The sequence below is a fragment of the Pinus tabuliformis genome, chromosome X (assembly GCF_031772625.1).
Source record: "Pinus tabuliformis cultivar Carrire ecotype Pingquan chromosome X, CPIR1, whole genome shotgun sequence".
Classification (NCBI taxonomy): Eukaryota; Viridiplantae; Streptophyta; class Pinopsida; order Pinales; family Pinaceae; genus Pinus; species Pinus tabuliformis.
This window is the reverse complement of record NC_142308.1, coordinates 472357383-472382102: the sequence shown is the minus strand read 5'-3', so window position 1 is coordinate 472382102 and position 24720 is coordinate 472357383.

The following is a 24720-nucleotide window of genomic DNA, read 5'->3' as shown; positions in this document are numbered from 1 at the left end:
TATGCAAGCTTGAACCATAGGGAACTATGCTTGGATTCAGTTTCATATTTACCCAAGCTTAAAACAAAAAGCTATGCTTGGATTTAGTTTTATTTTTACACAAGCTTAAAACGAAGAAATATGCTTCAGATTGGTTCACATGCCCCGAGCATGGTGAAAGGGAGAGTCTCCTGTAACCAGATGGAAGTCGCTGCGGTGAAGCAGGATAGTTATCCAATACCTTTTTGGCTTCGTCTAGATAGGGAAAAAGGTGAATGGGGTGATTCCCTTCACATAACCTATATGGAAACTTAACTTTACCACTAGATGCATGCCCCCCAAGTTTTATTACATTCACCTAAGTAGACTACTCATGGCTATCAGGTGGATGGAATGAAGGTTCATATATGAGATCAAGTGAAATACTCGACTGGGATTTTACGAGATCTAATCAAAGACTCAACTTGGAACTTGGGACCTTGTTTCATTTTTTAATGAGATTAACACAAGACAAGGAACTCTGCTCAGAGACCCTTGTTTCATTTTTTAACGAGGTTGACACAAGATGAGGAACTATCCTCGTACACTTTGTTTTATTTTTTAATGAGGTTGACACAAGACTAGGAACTGTACTCATGGACCTGTTTCATTTTTTAACAAGGTTGACATAGTAAAATAACTATACTCATATCCTTGGTTTCATTTTTTAACGAGGTTGACACAAGACAAGGAACTATCGTCATGGAGCTGTTTGTTTTTTAAATGAGGTTGACACAGTAAAAGAACTATCCTCATGAAAGCTGTTTCATTTTTTAATGAGGTTGACACAGTAAAAGAACTATCCTCATATCCTTGGTTTCATTTTTTAACAAGGTTGACACAAGACAAGGAACTATCCTCATGCCCTTGGTTTCATTTTTAACGAGGTTGACACAAGACAAGGAACTATCCTCATATTCCTTGCTTCATTTTTTAACGAGGTTGACACAATAAAAGAACTACCCTCATATCCTTGTTTTCATTTTTTAATGAGGTTGGCACAGTAAAATAACTATCCTCATGGACCTGTTTCATTTTTTAACGAAGTTGACACAGTAAAAGAACTATCCTCATATTCCTTGTTTCATTTTTTAACGAGGTCGACACAAGACAAGGAACTATCCTCATGGGAGTTGTTTCATTTTTTAATGAGGTTGACACAGTAAAAGAACTATCCTAATATTCCTTTATCACAACTCGTAATAGGTCATGAAGGAGAAATCTGGTTCCAATGCCCCTAGTACATGATGTACAACATCAATGAATTCATCATCAGTTGATGTAGGTATGGAATGGGTTGCCACATAATTGACCTGTGGCGGGGATGATACCATTGGTACAAATGGACCATTTAGGGAAGATGGTTGACTAGAAGCCGTATTTGGACCGGGAAATGGAAGTTGGTCAACAGTGAAAATTCTTCCTTCATGCAGGAAACAAATCACTCGAAAGAGTGTTGAAACAATAGCTCCGATGTCATAAACATAGTCACACCCAAGAAGTAAATTGTAATCTAAAGGGCCTGGGACTACCATCACATTTAGATAAATGGTTTTTCCTCCCAGAGTAATAGATAACTGAGGGAGGATCCCTAATGGTTGACTGGTTCTTCTGTTAAAAGCCAATAGATTCTAGGTAACAGGCATAAGCGGCAGTGAACTGAGTGGTTGCCAAGCAGTTGAGGAAAGGATACTCATATATGCACCTTCATATATAATAGTTCCAGATACAATAATATTACAAAATTGTATTATGATCTGGAAAGGCACATAATAAGGAAGACGGAATCCTTCCAGTCGATTCCAATCAAAGGAAGTGACTAGACAACTTGGAGGGGGTACTGTAAGAACGGGAGAATTAACCCCTTGAGTTACGAGGGTGGGAGGATTTTTCTCCTGTCTTGATGGAATATGAGGGTTGCCCCCAAGCTCATTAGAATCTGAAGAAACAAAAATAACTTGAATGGTATCATACTCACTCTCTTCAAGAAAGGTACAATTAACTGAAGGTGAAATCGGGTCAACTATTACCTCGAACTGTTAATTTGGGTTGGGTATAGACTCATAGGATTCACTTTCAGAGGGAGTGGGTTTGACTGACAACTGATCTGAGGTAGTCAATTCATCAACCAGTGAAGGATTAAGGGAGAGTCTCTTGTAACTACATGGAAGTCGTTTTAGTGAAGTAGGATGGTTATCCAACACTTTTTTGGCTTCATCGAGATAGGGACAAAGGTGAATGGGGTGATTTCCTTCACATAACCTACAGGGAAACTTAACTTTACCCTTGTTTCCATAAACTTTACTACCACTAGTTAATGGGGTGTCAACAGCATGATCTCTAGAAGTTGATGACACGGGACGATGTGAACGAGAAGACCATTCTTCTAAGATCTGTGGAATATCAGGACAATTTCGAAGAATATGGTCTCCTGCACAAAGTTTGCATGGATGTCTAACTTTGTGAGGCTTGATTGACTTTTCTCATTAGATGTTGCATTCAAAGCAATTGTTGCTTGGTTTCCCCTCTACTGAATTTTCTTCTTATTCTTCTTCTTCCCTTTCTTCTTCTTCTTAGTGTTATAGCTCCAAATCTCACTCTTATGGTTTGTGATGCTGTACTCATGGCCTAGGGCAACCCCTCCTTCCAGACCTGGTCCTAAAATTTAAAAAACAGTGTTTTATCCCTTATACGCGACATTGCCCTGAGACAAATGTGTGTATACGTGGGTCTGTGTATATCCAACCCGCGTATATGTATTAAAACACTTAAAAAAATATAAAATTCCTTATTTTCGGGCGGAGATCGCGGGTTTTACCTGCTGATCACCTGTTAGTGCCCGTGGCCCAACTATTCCCAACCAAATCCCAACTAAAAAACTACTTTGGGAGAGGTATAAAAAGACCTCAAAGGGAAGGCCTAAAGGAGGAGAGAAGAGAGAGAAAGGTTATTATGCTGAGATTTTTCCCCTGACCAGGTCTGAAGTCCCTTGTGCCTTCTGCACTTCCCCCATTTGTCCAGGAAACCTTTGTTTCCTTGTGTGTTGATGTTCATCCACCATTTATGACATCATGGAGAGAGTCATGGAAGGAGTTTGTTAAAGGCTTGAGGCTGGAACGGATCCGGAAGGAAGCTTTTCTTGGAGCCTGCTGAAGGTGATTCAGGTGAAAATATTCCTTTTTATGTACTTTATTTGTCTATAATAAAAGAAACACATGTCTTGGTTCCCGAAATGAATCTTCTTTATGTTAATGATAGTCATGTTTAGAATTCATATGTAAATGGTTGTTTGGATTTCATAACTAACTACCTTTATTTATAACATGAAGATGGTTTCTTTATAAGGTTTTGTCCATATACTGTTGTGTTCTTTGAATTGGTTGTTTTGCAGGACAAAAGAGAAGAAGGGAACTCCAAGAAGGGTTTGGACCCTAAAGGCCTTCTCAAACGTAGGACCTAAGGTATGTCCCCTTTACAATAGAATTTGCTTATAATAGCATAATCGCTGAGTGAATGTGTGCTTCTTTGAATAGACAACTTTTAGTCTGCTAGGGTTTCAACCCAAAAAGCCCTAGGGAAACATTTCCCTCCATCAGAATTGGCGACTCCACTGGGGACAACACTTTTGTTGTTCCTAGTTTGGGTGTTTTTCAAGCCAATCAGGGCTCAGCTACCTGTTTGTTTGTTGTTGCTGTCTGGTCTGTTTTTGAACTTTAAGTTTTGCTAATTTCTTCAGTTTGTTTTTTATTTTTCTTGAAACCTTTTATATACGCTGTTTTTCTTAGTTACAGAGGCGTATGTATGCATGTTGCTTTAAGTGAACCTGCGTATACGCAGGTTTCCTTAGTTACAGTAATGTATACACGCATTCTGTACATAAGTACAGTCGTGTATATCTTGCAATTTTCAAGATTTGTAAATCATTTTGTCTCTGAAGGTCTGTCTAGTAGTTTGAGTCAGTCTGAAACAGTCATTTTCCAGTACCAGTTATTTGTTTTACAATGAGCATCTTGTTCCGAATTCTCTCTGAGTATAAGAAGTATTTGTCTTGTTTTTTGTTGATTGCAAGCGTCATCGTTTTTGCTAAAGCACACAAGATTTCTTGCTAGGAATCTTGGCTTCTCTGATTCATCAGGGTAAGAAGATTGATCTCAATCTTTGTGTTAACCTTGATTTTGGTGACTTTTTGTTTGCTTGACAAAACCGCTTTTTGTGACCATCCACTTCTTTGTTTCATGAAAAGTTGTTGATTGACACTTTCTTGGAATTTGTCTTTTTGATCTTTTTGGTTTTCATTGCCAAAGCTTTCATTGTTGCTTTTGATTGTTAAGAGCACTTTTAAACACATTTATTTTTGTTGAGTTTTCATCCGTTGTGTGGTGTCAACTTGCAAAAGTGTTTGATTGCCTATTCTTCAATCACAAGTTTCAGTGTTGTTGAGAGCATTTTTTGAAAAGACTCTTTTGTTGTTGCTTTTGAAGAAAATCTTTTGAAAAACTTAGTTTTGCTTTCTTGAACTTGGTTTTCATTTGGTTTCCTTTTAGTGAGTGAAAGTGCTTTATGTTTGTCTTAGAACTTGTTTTTAGTGTTTAGATGAAATGAATAGTAGCATCTCATATTCCATCTAGACATTTTAAGTAGCAAGATAAAGATTGATAAGCAAGCAACTTTCATTTTTTGTTTTTAGAGTAGTTTTAAAATCTTGCGTCCGCATATATTTGTTGCATTAGGATAGATTTGCATACCTTTTTAGGCATACATAGAGTTGTTAACTTTTTTGAGTGTGAAGCGTGAATTAACGAAAAGAAAAGAAAAATTTGTTTTATTAGGAGTTCCTCTGAACCCTATAGAAATTGCTCTTCATCGAAAAAAGAAAAAGTGCATGTGCATGTAGTTAAGTTTTTATTAATTTTTTTTGTGTCAAAAAGCACCACTAGTTTCACTTCCGTTACCTTGTGACTTAAAGAACAACCTATTTTAAAATCAAGCGCTAACTAAAATTCACTAGAACTTTTTGTTTTAGTCAGTTACACTAACAAGTTTAGGATTTTAGGGCCTTGGATTAGGCGAGTGGAGAGTTAACTCTCCAAGGCCATATAAACGTCAAATGTAGGAGTCTGAATAACGAGAGAAAATCCAATAGCGTTAGGAAGACTAGGAAAGCTCCGGATCTGGGAGTTAAGCATGAGGGTCTGTGAAGACAGGGAACAGAGATACCCCCTCTCCTACTTGTCCGAACTTACCTCACGACTGTTCCGCCTGGATTCTGCGACGAGTTGGTATCCATAGTTGCTACTCCTAGGGATCTACACAGGTGGCTGCGGAGGGGAATCCCGTGGCACCTGAGGTTGACGTTGCATCACTCTCGACAGTACTATTGGAGGGCACCCTTGCGAAGCTTGGGGGCTTGCACCGATGCAGGCTGTTGTTAGGAGGTCAGTGTAACTTCCTCTGATACCTTCGCTGATACGACTAGGCCCTCATCATCCCAGACTATCTTCGGAAGGCCCCTTAATTTCACTTTCTTGTATTTTGGTATCCGGTCTTAATCACTCGGAGTGGAAATACTTGGAAGTTGTTTGACTGGCTGTATCTTTAGGGACTTTATAGTATGTGCTCTGTGCTCTTAGTTGGCCTAGCTTTCAATTTTTTGAGTCTTTAGTTAGATCATAACAGAAAATTCAAAGTGGCTGACCGATCTCCCAGACGGTCTCAAAGACTTCGTGGTCTTTCACCACCAAGTTTAGAGCCTTCTCCTAGAAGGCGCAGAGGTAATACTACCGGTGGGTTCCATCCCACGGCGGTTGACATATCGGGGATTGATCCTCCTCTCGGGGGCATTAGTGTTCAAGCAAGGCCTGGCACTTCTGAACAAGAGAGGGATACTCCAATCCTTTCTTGAGTTCTCTTTCAAGTGGAGAATAACATAGAGGTAGAAGAACTCTCAGAGTCATTAGCGGCTCCAAATTCTCCACTACCATCTAGTCATCCAGACGTATTACAATACGTTGGGACTCCAATGCATAGACTGTCAAGTCCAGGTTACGCTACGCGCTTACCATCGATGACCACTACTGGAAGCATGGCTTCTACAAGTGCTACGACTATGCAAACTCCAACATCGGTGCAAGGAGGAGGAACGATTTCCATCTCCTCTGCTTCCTTGTTTGGATCTTTTGCTAGCACATCTTTAGTTGGGTCTACCTCCATTCCGTCCACGAGTGGAAATGCCCAAACCAATGCTTTTGGTACTAGATTCTTCCCATTTGGCACCCACTCACAGGGTGTTCCATCGGTTCCGTTTAGTGCCGCTACGTCCATGATCGGCAGATCGGCTTCATTCCAGGGTTTTCCTTTCGGAAGTGGTCATATACCACATTCCAATCTGACAATAGGATCCATGCCTTTTTCTTCTGTAGGACAAAGCAGCAATCCTTTCCAAGGTTGGAATAACCCTGGGGTTAGTGGCGCGGGAACTAGGAATCCGTTTATCGGCCAACAAGGGAATAGGCCATACTCCACGGTTAGTTCGTTTCAAAGTATTCCTCCCCTAGCTTCGGCTTGGAATCCTTATTAGGGGTTATCAACCCCTTATAATCCTTTAGGAGGAAACTTTGTTGGTTATGGAGGTTTTGCGGCCAGAGTTGGTCAAACTCCGAATTTTGCTGGATCACAAGGCTTGCCTTTTGGTTCAGCCGGTTCTATGGGTTACTTCGGGCAGCCTGGTGCCTCCCAAAATCCAGGAAAATCTTTTCAGCACTTTGGGAGTTTTGCCCAGTCTGGGTGGAATCCCCAAGGTCCTCCTAGGCTTCCGTTTCTGGCAACGTTGAACTTGCCAGATCTCACTAAGTTAACAAATGACCCAATCAAATACAATCTGGCCTGGCCTCTGGTCCCAACCAAACTCCCTTCGGACATTCCAAAATTCGAAGGGAAGAGCGGTGAAGACCCAGGTGACCATGTAACCACATTCCATTTGTGGTGCTCATCTAATTCCCTTATCGATGACTCGATTAGGTTGAGACTCTTTCAGTGCACCTTGACTGGTAATGCGGCCAAATGGTATATAGAGTTGCCAGGGGGCAGCGTTACATCTTTCGCTAACTTAGCCAATATTTTCTTAAATCATTTCCAGTTGCCTGTCCATTATGATGCCGAAACTGAACTTCTGGCCACTTTTCGTTAGGATAAGGCAACTCACATTTCTGACCATATTCAGGAATGGAGACGGAGAAAGAGGCTCATTAAAGCCGAAATCCCTCCGGAGTACTGTCTCGAGTGGTTTTTGAAATCTTTACAACCCGAGATCTCCAAGGATGTCTCCATGTCTAGGGTCTATTCTGAGGAGAAAGCCATTTTTAGGGCCCAACAATTAGAATTGATCTACTCTCAGTCTGGGATCCTACAAAATACTTGCCAGATGCTCCTAGGTCTAAGGTTGACGTAGCTAAGTTGAAGCCAGGTCCGCACGCAGATGGTATCGTTGGGTCAGTAGACACAACTACCGTGAAATTGTTGAATCAATTGCAACAGTTGTCCTTACAAATTGCTTCTAACAACCAAGTCACATCGTCTAATCCCTCAGCTTCCCAAACTTCTTCAATTAATGCCGTCCAATCTGATAACCCCAAAGGAAATCAAAATTCCAATGGGAAAAAGAAAGGACGAGGTAAGAAAAAGAACCAGGATGGGAAGCCTAATGCAAATAAATACGGCAACAACGCTGGTGGTGGTAGAAATGAGTCGAGAAAGAAAGTCAAGTTTCCATGCAAGTTATGCAGTGGAGACCATTTAACTCATCTCTGCCCCAAGATTCAAGACGCTCAGCGCTTGTTAGGGCAACAAGGGACTTCTAGTTCTCAAGCTATCTTAACCAACCCATTTCCCCAAGGGCAGCAACTTCTTGCTGGCACGAGTTCAAATCCTGGTACCTCCGCAGGGGGCAACCAGTAAGGGGACAAGTCATCAAACGTTTTCATGATGGGTTCTCACGCTAATGTGACCACACGGTCATGCGATTATGGTGAAGGTGAAACTTCCAAGGGTAAATCAGTTCCTGAAACTAACAACCCACTTCATATTGAGCGACCTTCTGTTGAGACTATACCTCGAGTACCGAAAGGTTCTGCAAAACGTGCGACTATCAACCCTAATATTAGGGCAGCCTAGAATTACTCCATTGTCAAGGATCTGGCTCAGAGTCCATGTGTTATGTCCGCTTTAGAGGTTCTTCAGTCGTGTCCTACTCAACGAAGTGCCTTGCTATCGGCAATGGGGGCAGTGAATCCAAGTAATTCTTTAGCTTTCACTTTTGATATGAATAATGTCAAAAAGAGACTTCCTCATCACATGGCTTTCCAGATAAAGTCTACCTACTAGAAAATGAATATTTTTTGGATGGTTATAGATGAGGGAGCTTCCACATGTGTCATGTCTATGTCATGCTGGAAGGCCATTGGATCACCGTCGGTTATTCCTTCACCCACCCTATTGATAGCATTTGATGGTCATTCTCATAGGCCATACGGGATTATCTCGGCCTTTCCTATATGTGTTGGAGGAAAGGTCGTTAATATTGAAGTAGAGGTCATAGATGCTAACCTAGACTATAATCATCTCTTAGGAAGGAACTGGGTATACGAAATGGATGCTGTTGTTTCGACTCTATTTCGTGTCATTTGCTTTCCTCATGAGGGGAAAATCGTTAAGGTTGATCAATTGGAGTATTGTCCAGTCGATCCTCAAGCAAGCTCTGACTCTACTATTCTTTTAGTGGGTAACCCCTGTCCACCTACTGAGAGTCTAGGAGTCGGGATGTACTCTTCATTGATGGGTACGTTTAATCTTCCCCCTCCTATAGCTGGGATAGATACAATTTCATCCTCCAAGGACCCTTTACGGAGAGACCCTTTACGGAGAGAGTTTGTTCAAACTCCTTATTCTTTGAAACCTGGAACCTTAGCTTCATCTGCGACCACATCAGGTGACGACAAGGTGGGTGGAATAGAATCTCTTATATCTGCAGTAGAGCTTAGATGTGAGTCTATCGATAACTCTGTAGATAACCATTCTACTTCTTCCTCTAGGAAGGAGATAGACGGTGATGTGGCTCATTTTCAGACCCTCGATTCCACCTCTGCATTGGATTGCTCGGATATTGTTTTTCCGTCGGATGAAGCGATATTCGAAGAAATGACGGTTGTAGATCGACCTTTGGAAGATTTACATCGTTGGTCACACTTTCATTCCCCTGTGCATGAAGTCGAATCTCGGTCCTCCAGTTCGACTAGTGATGTTTGTACGGTCCCTTTGGCTCCAACACATTCATTTGCCGAAGGGAGTATATTGATTGGTTCGATTGTCATACCTATAAACATCCCTAGGAGTAAGTTGGCGGAGCCTCCTGACGGGCTTCACCCAAAGAAGTACTTTGCTTAGTTTTGGCCAGGAAATGGCTTCTTTGTACTTTATGTATATTTGTACATATATCGTCAAGAGTTTTCTGATATCAGCACTTTTTGGTCTATTGTGGTAGGTGTTGATGGATGATTTGGTCTATTTGGGGTTCGCTGATGGTGCTAGTCGGCACACTCGGAATCTCGCTTCTGCAGCTTGGGTACTCTATTATCCAACTGGTCAATTGATGGCATCAAGAGGCGTGTGTATCGGTCCCGCTTCAAACAATATGGCCGAGTATACTTCCGTTATTAATTTATTATCCAAGGCAATCTCTCATGGGATCGACTCGTTGGTAGTATATCTTGATTCTCAATTGATAGTGTCTCAATTAAATAACATTTATCGGGTACGGGATCCATCTTTATATCGCCAGTATTTAAGGGTGAGGTTGTTGCAAAGATCATTTACTTATATTAATTATTTGCATATTCCAAGATCTCATAATTGGTTAGCTGATTCTATCGCTAATCAGGCATTAGATTGGCACATCAATCATTCATCATAATAAAATCAAGCATCAAAAAGTCAAACTGTATATATATATATATATATATATATATATATATATATATATATATCATAAAGCATCTCGAGTGTACATATGTGTGTCCAAAAATATACAAAATTTGGGACTCAAATGCCCATAATCATGTCCGGCATATCTAATGCCTCGGCTCAGGATGAGCGTCTAAGTATGTAACTATCGCATTGGCCACACGCCGAAAAGTGCGAACCCAGTCACGTGGCATGCCAACCACATGACGCTGCATATCCTCAGGAAGGTCCTCTATGGCGGCCATCGGGACTCGGCAGCTCAGCCTCGCCAAGTGTCGCTGGACGTTGTTTAGAGTCCGTTCTGTATCCGCAGCCGCCTCTTCGGCTCCTCGGCCGCACCGTCCATGCCGTGGGAACCCATCTGGTCGTACCGGCCCAATGTCTGGAACATGATCATCATATCAGTCATTTGAATCTCATCAAAAATATTTTTCAAAATGCATCATTATATTTGAAAAATCTAAAAAAAATCATAAAATCAAAAAATTCTTACCAATCTCGCCCCATGCTACGTTCGGTGGTAACACTAGATCAGGATCTCCTCGGAAATCCAGCCCAGCATAGGGGTAGTCATCCACGGCGATGATCTGTTGATCCCACCAGGTGAAGAAATCATCGTCGAAGGCAGTCCTTGGGACCTCCCCACCCCCCAGACGTTTCATCAGATCGGCCCACTGGCCCATGCATGGATCGCGTGGGGTGCTGATGGAAACTACTACCCTGGGGCGGAGTGCGGGAACCTTCTCGAAAAAGAAAGTACACAGGATAGTCCCATATCCAAAGTTCTTGGTCTGTCCCCTCTTGATAGAAGTGAGCTGGCTCTTCATGTTGGCCAGGAGAGGAGTACACCAGTCGAACACAATAGTGAGACAGTCAACTACCACGCTCATGATGACCCATGATGCCTGATGCAGAGAGGATGATCCGTTCACTCGAGCTATGGTGAACAAGATTATCCTAAGGGACAAACTCACCACATGTGTGATGGAAATCTGGCTCCCAACCTTCTTGGGATGTCTCGGGCAGTATATCTGTACATAGTCCTCTATCGTGAGGCTACCCTGTGTCTTGCCCCGAGAATGTACTACCTCTCCCCTTTGGGAAAGGCCCGTGATAAAATAGATATCCTCCACTTCTACCCTGAGCGACATCTGATCGATCATAAAGGATTCCTCCTCGACGTCCCAATAATCAATGAGCATCTCAAGCAGACGCGTGTTCACTTTCATATTTGGCAGTTTGAAAAATTTAAGCAAACCGCATACCCGTAGGGCATCTAATGCTTCAGGACTGTTCATAACTTCATTATCTATCATTGCGTGCTCTCTTTCACGCCACGTGATAGGCATCCTGAGAAAAAATCGATTTAAAACTGTTAGTTTTTGTTTAAAAATGGTTCGCGGCGTATATGCGGGTCCCTGTGAACACAGTCGTGTATAGGGCCCGCGTGTACGCGGGTTCAATATTACCAACCCGCGTATATGCCGCGAGGAAATTTTTGACAAAAGTTCAACGGTGAAACATCAATCAATAATCTTAAAACCTGTCACAATCAATTACAAGCTAAGTATAAGAGTTACCTGGAGGTCTTTGATGAATTTGAACGGTTGAATCTGGCTATGGGAAGTTTGCTCCTTTTGCTCCAAATCCTTTGCTCTCAAACTCAAATGGTAAAAATGGTGAGTCCAAAATGCTTTTTATAAGTTTTGAAAATGTAAAATTTTTTCAAAATTTTATTTTGTTTGGCCTCATGTGACTTTTAACTTGGGAGCTTGGAATGTCGAGAATGGTTTGTTTTTCAGGACATTTTGGACGTTTTTCAGTTTCGAGATGGCTCCATGACTATTGACCCGTCATGGCAGGTATCGTTTTCTTACTAGCATATAGGTTAGGGACACCATTTTTCCGTTGCATTATGCATACTAGCCTCCATTTGCTGATACATCTGCCATAGGGTCGATCCCATCATGTTATGGTTCGTAAGCCATCTTCACTCGCCGATTCTTTAAATCATGACACAATGGTAGAGCCATCCTTTACATGGGCATCATAGTTAGCACCTCACTGACATTTGTTGCCCATGCTGCTCCATTGAGTAGGCACAGGAGTCCTCTGTAGTCCTGCCATGACTTATGCATTGAAGACTCATTCCTCTTAGCTTCTCCGCTTTGTTCTAGCCTTATACCCTAGAGGCTCCTTTGTGTTGAGTTGTACTACTGCATTGCATGTTGACCACTTGCACCTTTTGGCCTAGATCCGGCTTCACTTGGACTCGTGTTTAAGCCAACTTTTGACCATGACGACTGCAAAATCAATCTTGCATACCTTTGACTTCTGCAGCTTGACACACCTTGACCCGTGGAAGGAACACACCTTTGAGTGTCACTGACCAGTTTTCACCTCCCTACATTGAGCATAGGAATGTTCCATTCCCAAGAACTAGATCATCTGTTTCACCAACACTCGTTCTTTCCACTGTAGCATAGCATTCTTTTATTCTTTTTCTAGCTTAACAGAAAAAGACAAAAAAACTAAATATTCCAAAAAGAGCGGGAACGGGACAGTATTTCCATTTATTGTTGGCAGCTAGAGTTAGTCGTGTCACCTTTGAACAAAGCACTCAAAACAAAGTCTCCTCCGCATGGGTGGGATTTAATTTGACTTAGGTATGCCATAACCTTGTTATTGAGTCAGTTCTCCCCCGATTGGTTATCTCTTCCAATCATATGGAGGGTTCGTTTGTGCCTCCTGCATGGCGAACTTATACAGAGTCATCATATGCTGCCACATAGTCACATTGAGTAGTGCTTTTGTTCAAGGGAAGTTAGCCTAAGTCGGCCTCTCTGCGGTGTCTCTTGACTCATTTTTTAGTCGGCCATCCCTGGTTGTCAGTGTCCTGTCTATCATCACATCAGCTATATTGGTCCTTTACTCGTGCTGGTTTGAGAAGGTCCCCATTGACTTCTCGCTGGCAGGTCTTGTCCTTATCGACGACGACACCTTGCTCTGAGGATAGGCCTAGAGCTGCACCTTGGCCCTATTTTCATTATTGATAGGTCACCTTGTGCTCAGCATCGATCAGTATTATGGGTCTTTGACTGAGTGGTTTCCCTTGTGTTCGACATCAGCTTACATTATCACACATTGGGATTCGTGCAGTACCTTGGTTTCCATTTGACCCTATTGGTGGATACCTCGCCTCTGTGTTAGCTTTCATTATTGGTTGGTTCATAGGGTTTCTGTCGTGCGCTAGCCACATCTTGTGTATGCTGGAAACGTACTTTGGTTGGGTTACTACATCTTTTTCGTCCGATTCCTTCCACATTATTGGCCTACGGGTTACACTCGCGCTAGATTGATGAAGGATGCCTTAATGCCTTCCTTCTAGCAGATCTTTCCCTATCGACTCCGACTCAATGCTCTGGGGCAAAGATCTAGAGTCCATTTGGTAGTACCTTGGGGTTTTCAGTCATTAGTGGCAGATCCTTCGCTATCGAGAGTGGGAAACCATAATTGTCTCCTGATCGATAGATTCTTATAGGTGTTCGACTCCAGTTCATCTATTCACACTTGTTAGATTGTATTGGGTACCTTGATGCTCATTATCATTATCGGTGAGTAGTCTCGCGTTTGTTAACGGTATACATCAATGACCGGTAATCAAACGATTTCTCACATAGTCGACTTCAGATCATTTATTCCCATGGTGTAGAAATGTACCACAGCGGTAGGTGAAGACCTCAGGTTGTATCAGCATTCATTGGTTCACTTGACAGTTGCTCCTGTTGCTGCTAGTTGATACCACTCCACTTTATATGTTGCAGTCAGTCATGGGGACATTCTATATGCTGGCACCTGAGTTTGCAGTGTAGTACTGTCCTATTCCATCATGTTCAGTTGGTACCTTTTGGGATCAGTCTTTGATATCAGTGATCCGTTGCATCTTTCAGCATCATTGACAGTCTTATATGTGATATTCAGACATGTACTTGTTCATTATGATCAGATGATCCATTATGTATCTTTCAGTCATTTATACTTGTATACTTAGTGGATCTCTTGTACTTGATATGCAGACATGCTTTACCTTTTACGAGCATGGGTATGCTCGCCTCAGACAGTGTTTCTTTCTGATCTCCTTTGGTGGCTTGGCAGGCTGAATTCTGGTGAAGTCCTCCTCGGTTTTTGACAGACTTCCTTTCCATGTACTCGCATAATATATTTCGGCCATCATGTACCCCTTCTGACCTCATATATTAGGGGGCATCTATTATAGCTCCAAATCTCACTCTTATGGTTTTTGATGCTGTACTCATGGCCTAGGGCAACCCCTCCTTCCAGACCTAGTCCTAAAATTTAAAAAACAGTGTTTTATCCCTTATACGTGACATTGCCCTGAGTTAAATGCATGTATACGCGGGTCTGTGTATATCCAACCCGTGTATATGCATTAAAACACTTAAAAAAATACAAAATTCCTTATTTTCGGGCGGAGATCGCAGGTTTTACCTGCTGATCACCTGTTAGTGCCCGTGGCCCAACTGTTCCCAACCAACTCCCAACTAAAAACTACTTTGGGAGAGGTATAAAAAGACCTCAAAGGGAAGGCCTAAAGGAGGAGAGAAGAGAGAGAAAGGTTATTATGCTGAGATTTTTCCCCTGACCAGGTCTGAAGTCCCTTGTGCCTTCTGCACTTCCCCCATTTGTCTAGGAAACCTTTGTTTCCTTGTGTGTTGATGTTCATCCACCATTTATGACATCATGGAGAGAGTCATGGAAGGAGTTTGTTAAAGGCTTGAGGCTGGAACGGATCCGGAAGGAAGCTTTTCTTGGAGCCTGCTGAAGGTGATTCAGGTGAAAATATTTCTTTTTATGTACTTTATTTGCCTATAATAAAAGAAACACATGTCTTGGTTCCCGAAATGAATCTTCTTTATGTTAATGATAGTCATGTTTAGAATTCATATGTAAATGGTTGTTTGGATTTCATAACTAACTACCTTTATTTATAACATGAAGATGGTTTCTTTATAAGGTTTTTTCCATATACTACTGTGTTCTTTGAATTGGTTGTTTGGCAGGACAAAAGAGAAGAAGGGAACTCCAAGAAGGTTTTGGACCCTAAAGGCCTTCTCAAACGTAGGACCTAAGGTACATCCCCTTTACAATAGTATTTGCTTATAATAGCATAATGGCTGAGTGAATGTGTGCTTCTTTGAATAGACAACTTTCAGTCTGCTAGGGTTTCAACCCAAAAATCCCTAGGGGAACATTTCCCTCCATCACTTAGCCACCTAGTTACTAGTACCAATACTTTCACCAGGTGAAGAGGAAGAAGGGGAGGAAGAAATAACTGAGGAAGAAGGAAACGGGTCAACTTTAGGATCAACTGGAGGTTGATTTTGTTTAGTTGGAGGAGTACTCGATTGTAGAGAAATCACGACATTTTGAACCAAGGAGGTTGAAAACAACCATACTGGAAAGCCAATGGTAAATCCCAAAAGGGACAATGTAGCCATATAAGGAGGACCAACATTTTCGAAAGGAGGAAAAGGACTAGGATTCCAATCATAAGGAATTCCTTGATCTGTGGAATCCAGATTTATCACCATATGTTTCAACCTAAGATCAACTAAGGACCGAGTGTGGAGGATGTTATCGACAGTCAATTTATTTTATTTTATTCAAAGTAACATAACAAAACAAAAGAGGGATAATCTAGGCAAAAGGTTTACCAAGCAACTGTGAACTGCAGAATACCTCCTGGCGAACCAAGAAGTACGGGCAGGCAATCTCCCCGAATGTTGTGTTCGGTGTATCATAGTGTACAAGGCAGCTGATTCGATTACCTAAGGATGGATAGCAACCTAGTGTTTTCCTCCTATATATACCTGAAAGTATGTGGATGCCCAATCCATATAAGTGTTGTCTAATGAAAAACCGCACAGTGAGAGCATTCCCATATACTTTACGTACTGTAATGTTGCCCTATATACCCAAAGGTATGTGGATGAGCTATGATATACTCACATACATGGAATGAGGTATCACACTCGGGATGTATTGCAGACAAGTTAGTGACAACTGCTTTTTTTTACGACACCGGAACACATCTCTAGCCTAGACCTCTAAATGTTTTTCATTAAGTGACAATGCTCCATTAGAGAAATTCATATAAATTTTAAGTTGATATTCTTTATAATTTTCCTTTCAAGGTTCACCACATGATGTATGTTTCCAATTCCTAAAATGCAACTAATATGATAAGCATTATTTTCATTCAATTTAATAATGAAAACCTTAGCTAGTAGGGATAGAGCACTCAGATCTTTGACAAAGAGCAAAGAGCACATCTAATGCAAGTTCCTTAGCTATTCCTTTCAAGCATTCACAAACTACAATATGAACGATGTAAGTTTTTCTTTTCAAATCCCTAAGTGTTATGATGAACAAAAAGGAAATATGCACATACAATCAATCAAGTTTCGAAGGAAAAGAAGTCTTTACGACACTTTCTTTCGAACAAAGATTAATCAACTATATTCTAATTTTAATTATGGATTGATAATGACAAAGAAAACATTTAAGAAACATTAATCAACCAAGTCAAAGTAGGGATGGAAAAGGAGATAAAAAACTTGTTTTCTGAGACATAACATTTATTGATCAATCAACAAACAAACAAACAGAGAAATTTGGCACAAAACACTTTCCAAAGGTGGGAAACTAATCCTAGGAGGATCAGCACAGCCCAGAGTGGGAGACAGTGTGCTTCAGAGCACTATCCCTAAGCCAGGGGTGCTCTGCAATGCACTGTGTCCCTCACAAGCCTGCGCTGGTGACAGTAAGCCATTTCAAAAGGCAATTTGACATAGTTTTGACCAATTTTTCAATGTAAAGAGTTGAATTACAATCTATGAACAAAAATAAGGTCTACAAGGATGTCTTAGGAGGTGGATAAGCTACTAGAAGAGAGGATCTTCCCCAGCAGAGTTGCCAATTTGTTTTGGAGAATTTGGTATCTACGGATAAATACTAATTCCCTAGATAAGTAGTTGTATCTAGAACAATAGTTTAAAGTGTTTTAGACTTTTCCTATAAGAAATAGATAAGATGAGAAGATAAGAAGACCTACTTGGAGTACCTCTTTCCTCTCATCTCCCTTGTATCGATCCTGTCACTCCTTCTCGTACTTAATACACTTGAGAAGTACCCTGTAAACACAATAGAAAACAAAGAACCAATCAAAGCACATGATCTATTGAATATAAGTGAAAGGAATCAGATACAATTCACACATATAAGGATTATTTAACAATAAAAACATATGGGAAAAAGGTTCAAACACTTTATTAGATAGAGGAATGAATTACAACCATTGGTGTCTGATTCAAAGCCATTCCTCCAGCTTGGATCCCATCCACATCACATCAAAAGCATGACAAACTTGTAGCATTACAACACTTGCTTCAAAGCCAAATATCATAGCACTATTATCTCCTTATAATTCAACATAATCTAGCCCCTGATCACTTAGATGAGTGGTAAATTTATAGGAATATGAAGGAGGTTTTGTCGTAAATGGTGGCATTGAATGGCCTTCCATACTTAGAATTAGTTCCATGGAGGAAGGGATGAGAGGATAGGATGCACCTTAACTCATTCCTCATCCATTTTCTAGCTCTTAGGAGTTGATAAGTGAGGGAACCTTCTAGATGACTCCAAAAGATAAGAATATTCCCAAAACCCTATGTGAATTTTGCTCATTCTCGCCCAGCGCAGGTGAAAGGAAGCCTAACTGCTCTGCAGAGCATCCTGGCAGTGGACTCAACTGCTCTGCAGTGCACCCTTACAAGGGCTTACCTATGCTGGTCCCTCTAAAGGCTATTTCTGGATGTCTTCAAGTCATGAAACTTTCTGGTAAGGAGGCATTCAAAGGGTTGACTTGTTTAGGGCATGAAGCAACTGAAATTAGGGTTTGATGAGCCCTAAAACACTGATCTAGATGTTGGCAATTGATGTGTCCAAATGGATCTGTAACAAGGTATCTTTAATATCATCAAAGGAAGCTTGCGCAAGCTGATCCCAATGGAAGGGTATCCCCTTTTTCAAAAGACATGTAAAACCTTTAGCCATTTCAGTGTAATTGGGAATGAACCTCCTCAGAAATTTAGCCTTCCCTTGGAGTCTTTGTAACTGTAAAAGATTTGAAGGTGTAGGCAAATCAAGAATTGCCTAAGCCTTTAGTGGATCAAGTCAAATTCCGTTTCTAGACACTACGAATCTAATCAATCGATGAGAAACAACGTAAAACACACATTTGTGTGGATTGAGTCGTATCTTGTAGTGTCGGCACCGTAAAAATATTGCTCTCAAATGTTGCGGGTTATCAGTCTTCTTTTGTGAATGACCAGGTAAATCGTCAAGGTAAGGTTGAACAATTTGCTTGATGTCATGGAAGGCATAGTTCATTGCCCTCTAGAATGTGGCCCTTGCATTTTTCAAACCGAAAGGGAGTTTCCTGTAAGCGAATGAGCCCCATGGAGAAATAAAATTTGTTTTGGATTGGTCCTATGGGCGGATATTGATTTGATTGTAACTGGAAAAACCATCCATAAATGAGAAAATTTCGCATCAGTCACATTCATCAATTATCTGGTTTATAAAAGGAGTAGGATAATTGTCTTTTGGACAGGCCTGATTTACATCCCTATAATCGACGCACACTCGAATTTCCCCTTGTTTTTTCATGACAGGAACAATGTTGGAAACCCAGTCAGTAAGAGGCATAGGGTAAATGAAACTAGCATGCAAAAGCTTTTCAACTTGTGCTTTAATGGCAGTGGTTTTCTTTGGATGAATGGTCAAAGATGCTGTCATACTAGTTTGACATCAAGATACATTTTGATTTCATGTTCAACAATACCAGAGTCTATACCAGGATCTCCTCGTATGACCATGCAAATATATCTCGAAATTCACGAAGAGAGTATGGTAATTATCAAGTTCTGATGGAGAACAATATTTGCTGACATGAATGTTTTCTACAACATTAGGTTTGGTTGAAATATTAGTAGAAATTGTTTCTTCAATATTTGACAGGTTTCGTTGGGAATCTACTGTATCTATGAAAACAAAATTCAAAAGGAAATCAACAACTGAAAGGTGGTTAAGTTCATTTGAATAATCTTCAATGTCATCTGGAAGATGGGAACGATGATGATAATCTTCCCAAGGTTCTTCTCCTATCATCATTTATTGGACGATTCCTTCATCTGTAGAAAATATATGTGAAAAAGGATCTGAAGAAGTACCATATTCTAACGAACAGTCTACCCATACAATTGGTGAAAGTGGATTTGGGTTTGCCGCACAAGCCAAAAAAATTGATTTCTATGCAAGCTCAATTAGGCTTAGCGGCGTAACTTCAATATTACTATCAACTTTAGAATTGTTGGTAATCCTCCTTAAATCAGATGAGGTGGAGGAAATCATGTTGCAAGTCTCTACTCTTGCCACTTCCGCCAAATCAGATGGTGACGATAGCATAAAAGTACCCATTAGGGAAGGATCTTTAAAGAGACCTACACCAACATTTTGAAGTGATAGTGGGGGTTCGTGTACCAACAGAATGCTTCCAGTAGCCTGAGAACTAGATGCAAAGAAGGCAAGCTGATCGATAATTGTGATTCCACCTTTATGAGGGAATGCAATCGTACAAAAGTACGTGGAAACCATAGCAGCCATAGCATATACCCATGGCCTTCCCAGTAAAATGTTGTAGTCAAGGGGTCCATCAACTACCTTAACTTCAACAGTAATTGTTTTTCCCCCTACCTCAGGCGTATATGTTCATCTGTCAAAAGCTTTTAACATTGTTGGTGATCGTGACAATAGCAGTGGACCAAGTGTTTTCTAGCAGCTCATTGACATGATGCAAGTAGACTCCCACTCATAAATAATAGTTCGGTGAACATTTTTATTGACAACCTTTACTTGAATTAGGAAAGCTAATTTTTCCAGTAACTATGATGTATATCCCACATGGTTAAAAACCACAAGATTGGAATCCGTAGGGTCTATTCCACCAATTGCTGACAACAAAGCCTGCTTTTGGGAGGGACAGTTTTGTAACACCTCGATTGTCGACATAGCAGAAGGTGATTGAACAAGGTATTCTACTATGTTATAATTCTGATCTGCTTGAGCTCGAGGGTTAAATGTCGATTTATGCACAACTCCCTTTGGTGGTTTTATTGCCAATTTTGGTACAATAGGCAGTGGAATATTTTTAGATGAGGTTGAAGTCAAAGGATTAGGTTGATCAATGGCCTGATTATTCAATGATGATGGTGGATTTCCATAATCTTTATTTCGTGTCGACACCAACACTTCATTTTGAGGCTTTGTAATGGACATCATAAGTACTTGGGATGTGGAAGCATGGTTTGTCGCAACCAAATGTGTCTCCGGGTTTGGAAATGGATCAGTCAACACTGCAGATGTGTTAGAAGTCTTTAAAAGCTTAGAGACTTCCGAGTGGTGTGGACAATCTCTTGTAAAATTCTCATCATTACAGATTAGACATGGATAACGAGGTTTCCTTTCCGAAGTAGAGGAATCAGATGATTTCTCTTGAGGGGGATTATCTTGTTTCTTCTTATTTTTCCCCTTCTTCTTGCCTCCTGGTTGCTTTTGATTCTTGCCTTTGTCAGATGACACGGAATTGACTTCGAAAGCAAGAGTGTTTTCTGATGCATTGGAAGTTTGATTGGAAATGGCAAGTGTTTGACCAAATGGTCTACCTGCCATTTGCGTGCTCGAAGAACCAATCACACTGTCACCGGCATGAGAGTCCTTACTCGATTGTGGAGGAGGAGGAATAGTGAAAGCTAGTCGGGGTGCATTCAGAATCTTGTCGTAGAGTGTGTTGGATTGTGTATAAATCAAATCCAAATATTGGGCACAAGCAATTACTTGCTCTTCTGTGACAACTCCACCTTTCGCCACATCCTCGGTGATTGATGGTAGTAAGGATTTTATAAACCACTAAGACAAAAGCTGATCAGGAACATAAGTCTTAACCATTTGATGATGACAACGCCACTCATGAATATGATCTAATATATGAGTAGCAGTAGTCTGTTTAAAGTTGGTTAGGAGTTCCGTTCCAATATGGTATCTGATAGGTAATTGGAAGTGGGTCAAAACTATGGTGGCTAGAGTCGTAAATGTTGGCATTATGACTCAGATTTGACATAGGTGTTGTCCTTGATGGCAACTCACTCAGATGACAGATCACAGTTTAGCAGGTTAATAGCTCAGAGTTACATATAAAAATTCACAGAATGAGGAAAGAGAAGTATACGCAGGTTCACATTGACAAAGTAGCATATACACGCAAGTTAACAGACCAAAAGGTGCGTATAACGTACACATGCAGTTTCACAAAAGGAAAGGCGCGTACATGTTGGAAATCTAAGTTTTGGTCCATGGTATTTGGTCCATGGTATTCTGATCCATGGTATTGTTCCTAAGTATCTGGTCCAAAGTATTGATCCCAGGTATTTGGTCCAAGGTATTGGTCTTAAGTGGTTTTGGACCATTGTATTGAGAAAGGCCTAACACTATATAACAAGAAGAAGATCATTAGGCCAAGTGTACTCTCAAGCATTGAATATCTAATGATGAGCAAGATCTAGTGTATAGGCTGTTAGGTTATGGTGCATAGCTGGATCTGAACCAAGGATGAACCTTAGCACTTGATGAAGGATAAGATCTAATGATGGGTCAAGACCTTAAGGCTTGAAGTGAAGTATCTTTATGTGGTTTGATCATTTATCTGAATAACTGGTGCATGTTGTATGATGATCTGGGTATAACTGAAGTTTGAAATTATTGTAATGTTTTAAATCATCATTTATAGATCTGTACGCAGGTTCACTTTAGAAAATGCACATATACACACTAGTTCTACATATCAAAACAACGTATACATCTTAAATTTGATTTACAGATTTGTAGCAGGTTAGCCTTGAGAAAAGTGTGTATGCACACAGGTTCGACACAAGGAAGTAGCGTATAACTTGTAAAATATGTTTTAGCTACTTCTGTTTGTTGTTGCAGTATTCTGGGTTCTAGCTTGGGTTCTGGTTACTGTATTCTGATTACAGCATTCTGAAAGATCAAATTGAAAGGTAGTCAAAGTGGTTGATTGGTTCAGTTGTGAAAAGGATATTGGTTGAGGCAGATATATTTGATGATTGAATGATGGATCCAGTCTAAAAATTTATGAAACATGGTCTCTGGAATAAAAGAGAAGGTTGTAGCCTTCTGTAGGCCGGCACCTACGTACTAGTAATCATATCAGCTAGTACAAGAGCTAAGGGGGTTGTAGCTCCCTTCCAGGAGAAGTTGGAGAATGAGAGAAGGTTGTAGTCTTCTGCAGGTAGAAGCCTGTGTACTGGTATAAGTCTGCACCAGTACAAAAATTGTAAAAAGAAGTTTCTTATTATTAAAAGAAGATAGAGACAATTGTAGCAGGTGGTTTTCACCCACATTGGGTTTCCACCTTATATCTTATGTTCATGCGTGTGATTGTCTGTTCTATTTTACTGCACCTGGTTACTATTTATATGGTTCTAATGCATTGATTAAAGATCAACATATGATGAACTAACTGAATCTTAAGTTTGTAGTATATACGCTAGTTGCTTTAATCACAGTTGTGTATATAGGTGTGTTCCACTAACTGAAGTAGCGTATATAAATCTGATTATGGAAATGAAAAATTATTGACTTGCTAATACTGATTCACCCCCACTCTTAGTATTATTTCCAACAATTGGTATCAGAGTAGGTCCTTCAGAAGAAGCTTGATCGCTTGAAGGAAGATCCATCATCATGAGTAATCAAGAAAGAGAGGGATCCATCAGACCTCTAATATTTGATGGAAGCAACTTCGTTTATTGGAAGGTAAGAACCACAACCTATCTTCAATCTCTTGGAACAGATGTCTGGGAAATTGTGGAAGGAAGATATACATTTCCATCAACAATTTCTACAGATATGGTAGGTAAAAAGCAATATGAAACCAATGCCAAGGTTGTCAATACATTATTGGGAAGTCTATCACAATCAGAATTTGTCAAAGTTATGCAGCTCAAATCCACCAAAGAAATATGGGACAAAATCATTTTAAGCTATGAAGGAGACACTCAGGTAAAATGTGCAAAACTACAAAACTCTCAGAATTCAATATGAAACTCTCGAAAAGCACAATGATGAAAGTATAGCTAGTTACTTCTTATGTATAGATGAGATTGTTAATTGCATGAAGAATTTGGGTGAAGAGATAAAAGAAGTTACTTTAGTTGAAAAGGTTTTAAGATCCTTGTCTGCTAAGTTTGAATCAAACGTATCTTCCATAGAAGAAAAGCAAGATATTCATACTATTACTATGACACAGATGCACGAGATCTTAACTGCTTTCGAGATGAGAAAATGAGGTCCATCAGATATGAGAGAAGTTGCATTTAAAGCTTCAGGAAAAGAAGAACTTAATAAATCAAGACATATTTCAGAAGGAGAAGAAGAAGCAAACTTTTTCAAGAACCTCCAATGGGGTTCCGGAAGATTTAGAGGTGAACTACCCTTCAAATTTTTTGCTTGTGGAAGAGTCAGTCATTATGCTGCCAAATGTCCTCATAAAGATAAGGCTAATAAAGTTATTGAATCTGCAAAATGGAACATAAAACAAAATGTAATTAAAAAGAGCTACTATACTCATGAAGATAGCAATGGTTTATCAAATAGTGATGAAGATGAAAATAGCAGTTATTATAGACTTTTGATGGCTTATGAAGATGATGTTTTTTTAGATGCTTTAGATGAAGATGACCTTTATGAAGAAATCTCTAAACTCAAAATCTTTTTAGAAGAAAAGAGTATGATTATAGATACCTTGACATTCCAACTTGCTGAAATAGAAAAACACAATGAAAAGCTAGAATGTGAAATTGTGGGTCTAAGAAAGGATATTGAGAAAAAAAAGCTCTTAATCTTAGATTTGCTAAAGGATCAGATACCTTAAATGAAATTATCAAAGCACAGTGCTCTCCTCTGATAAATATAGGTCTTGGATACTCTGAAGAAACATCTCAATCACAGAAGCCATCAACCTCCACTAAAAGCTATCATGATGCAACAAAGAGCAACGAACAATTCAACAATCATCAGCAAAGGCATAAAGCAGATAACCAGGTGAATTAGGCTCAATTTACTTCAAGAATGAACAGAGGCCACAATCAACCTTAGGTTAACCACACTCAATTTGCTTCAAGGAATAACAATCAACAAGTCAGTAGAAGGAACTTCAACTACAATCATCAGGTCAGTAGATTCAATAATAGCAGGAACTTCTTTAATGGTCAATGTTTCTCATGTCATAATTTTGGACACAAAGTTTCTCATTGTGTTGCTTACAAAACTATCATGACTAGAGAAGCACAAAATCAAATAAATGTGACAGGGATCAAGAAAAGTTCCTATAATAGCTTTTCTCTTCTTGAAAATGAAATGGAATGCTCAATCTATAACAACTTTGGCCATGAAGAATCTGAATGCAGGAGTAAATTTCGGCAAATAGCTCAAAAGGAGCAAACTCCATTAAATCCCAAAATATGGAGA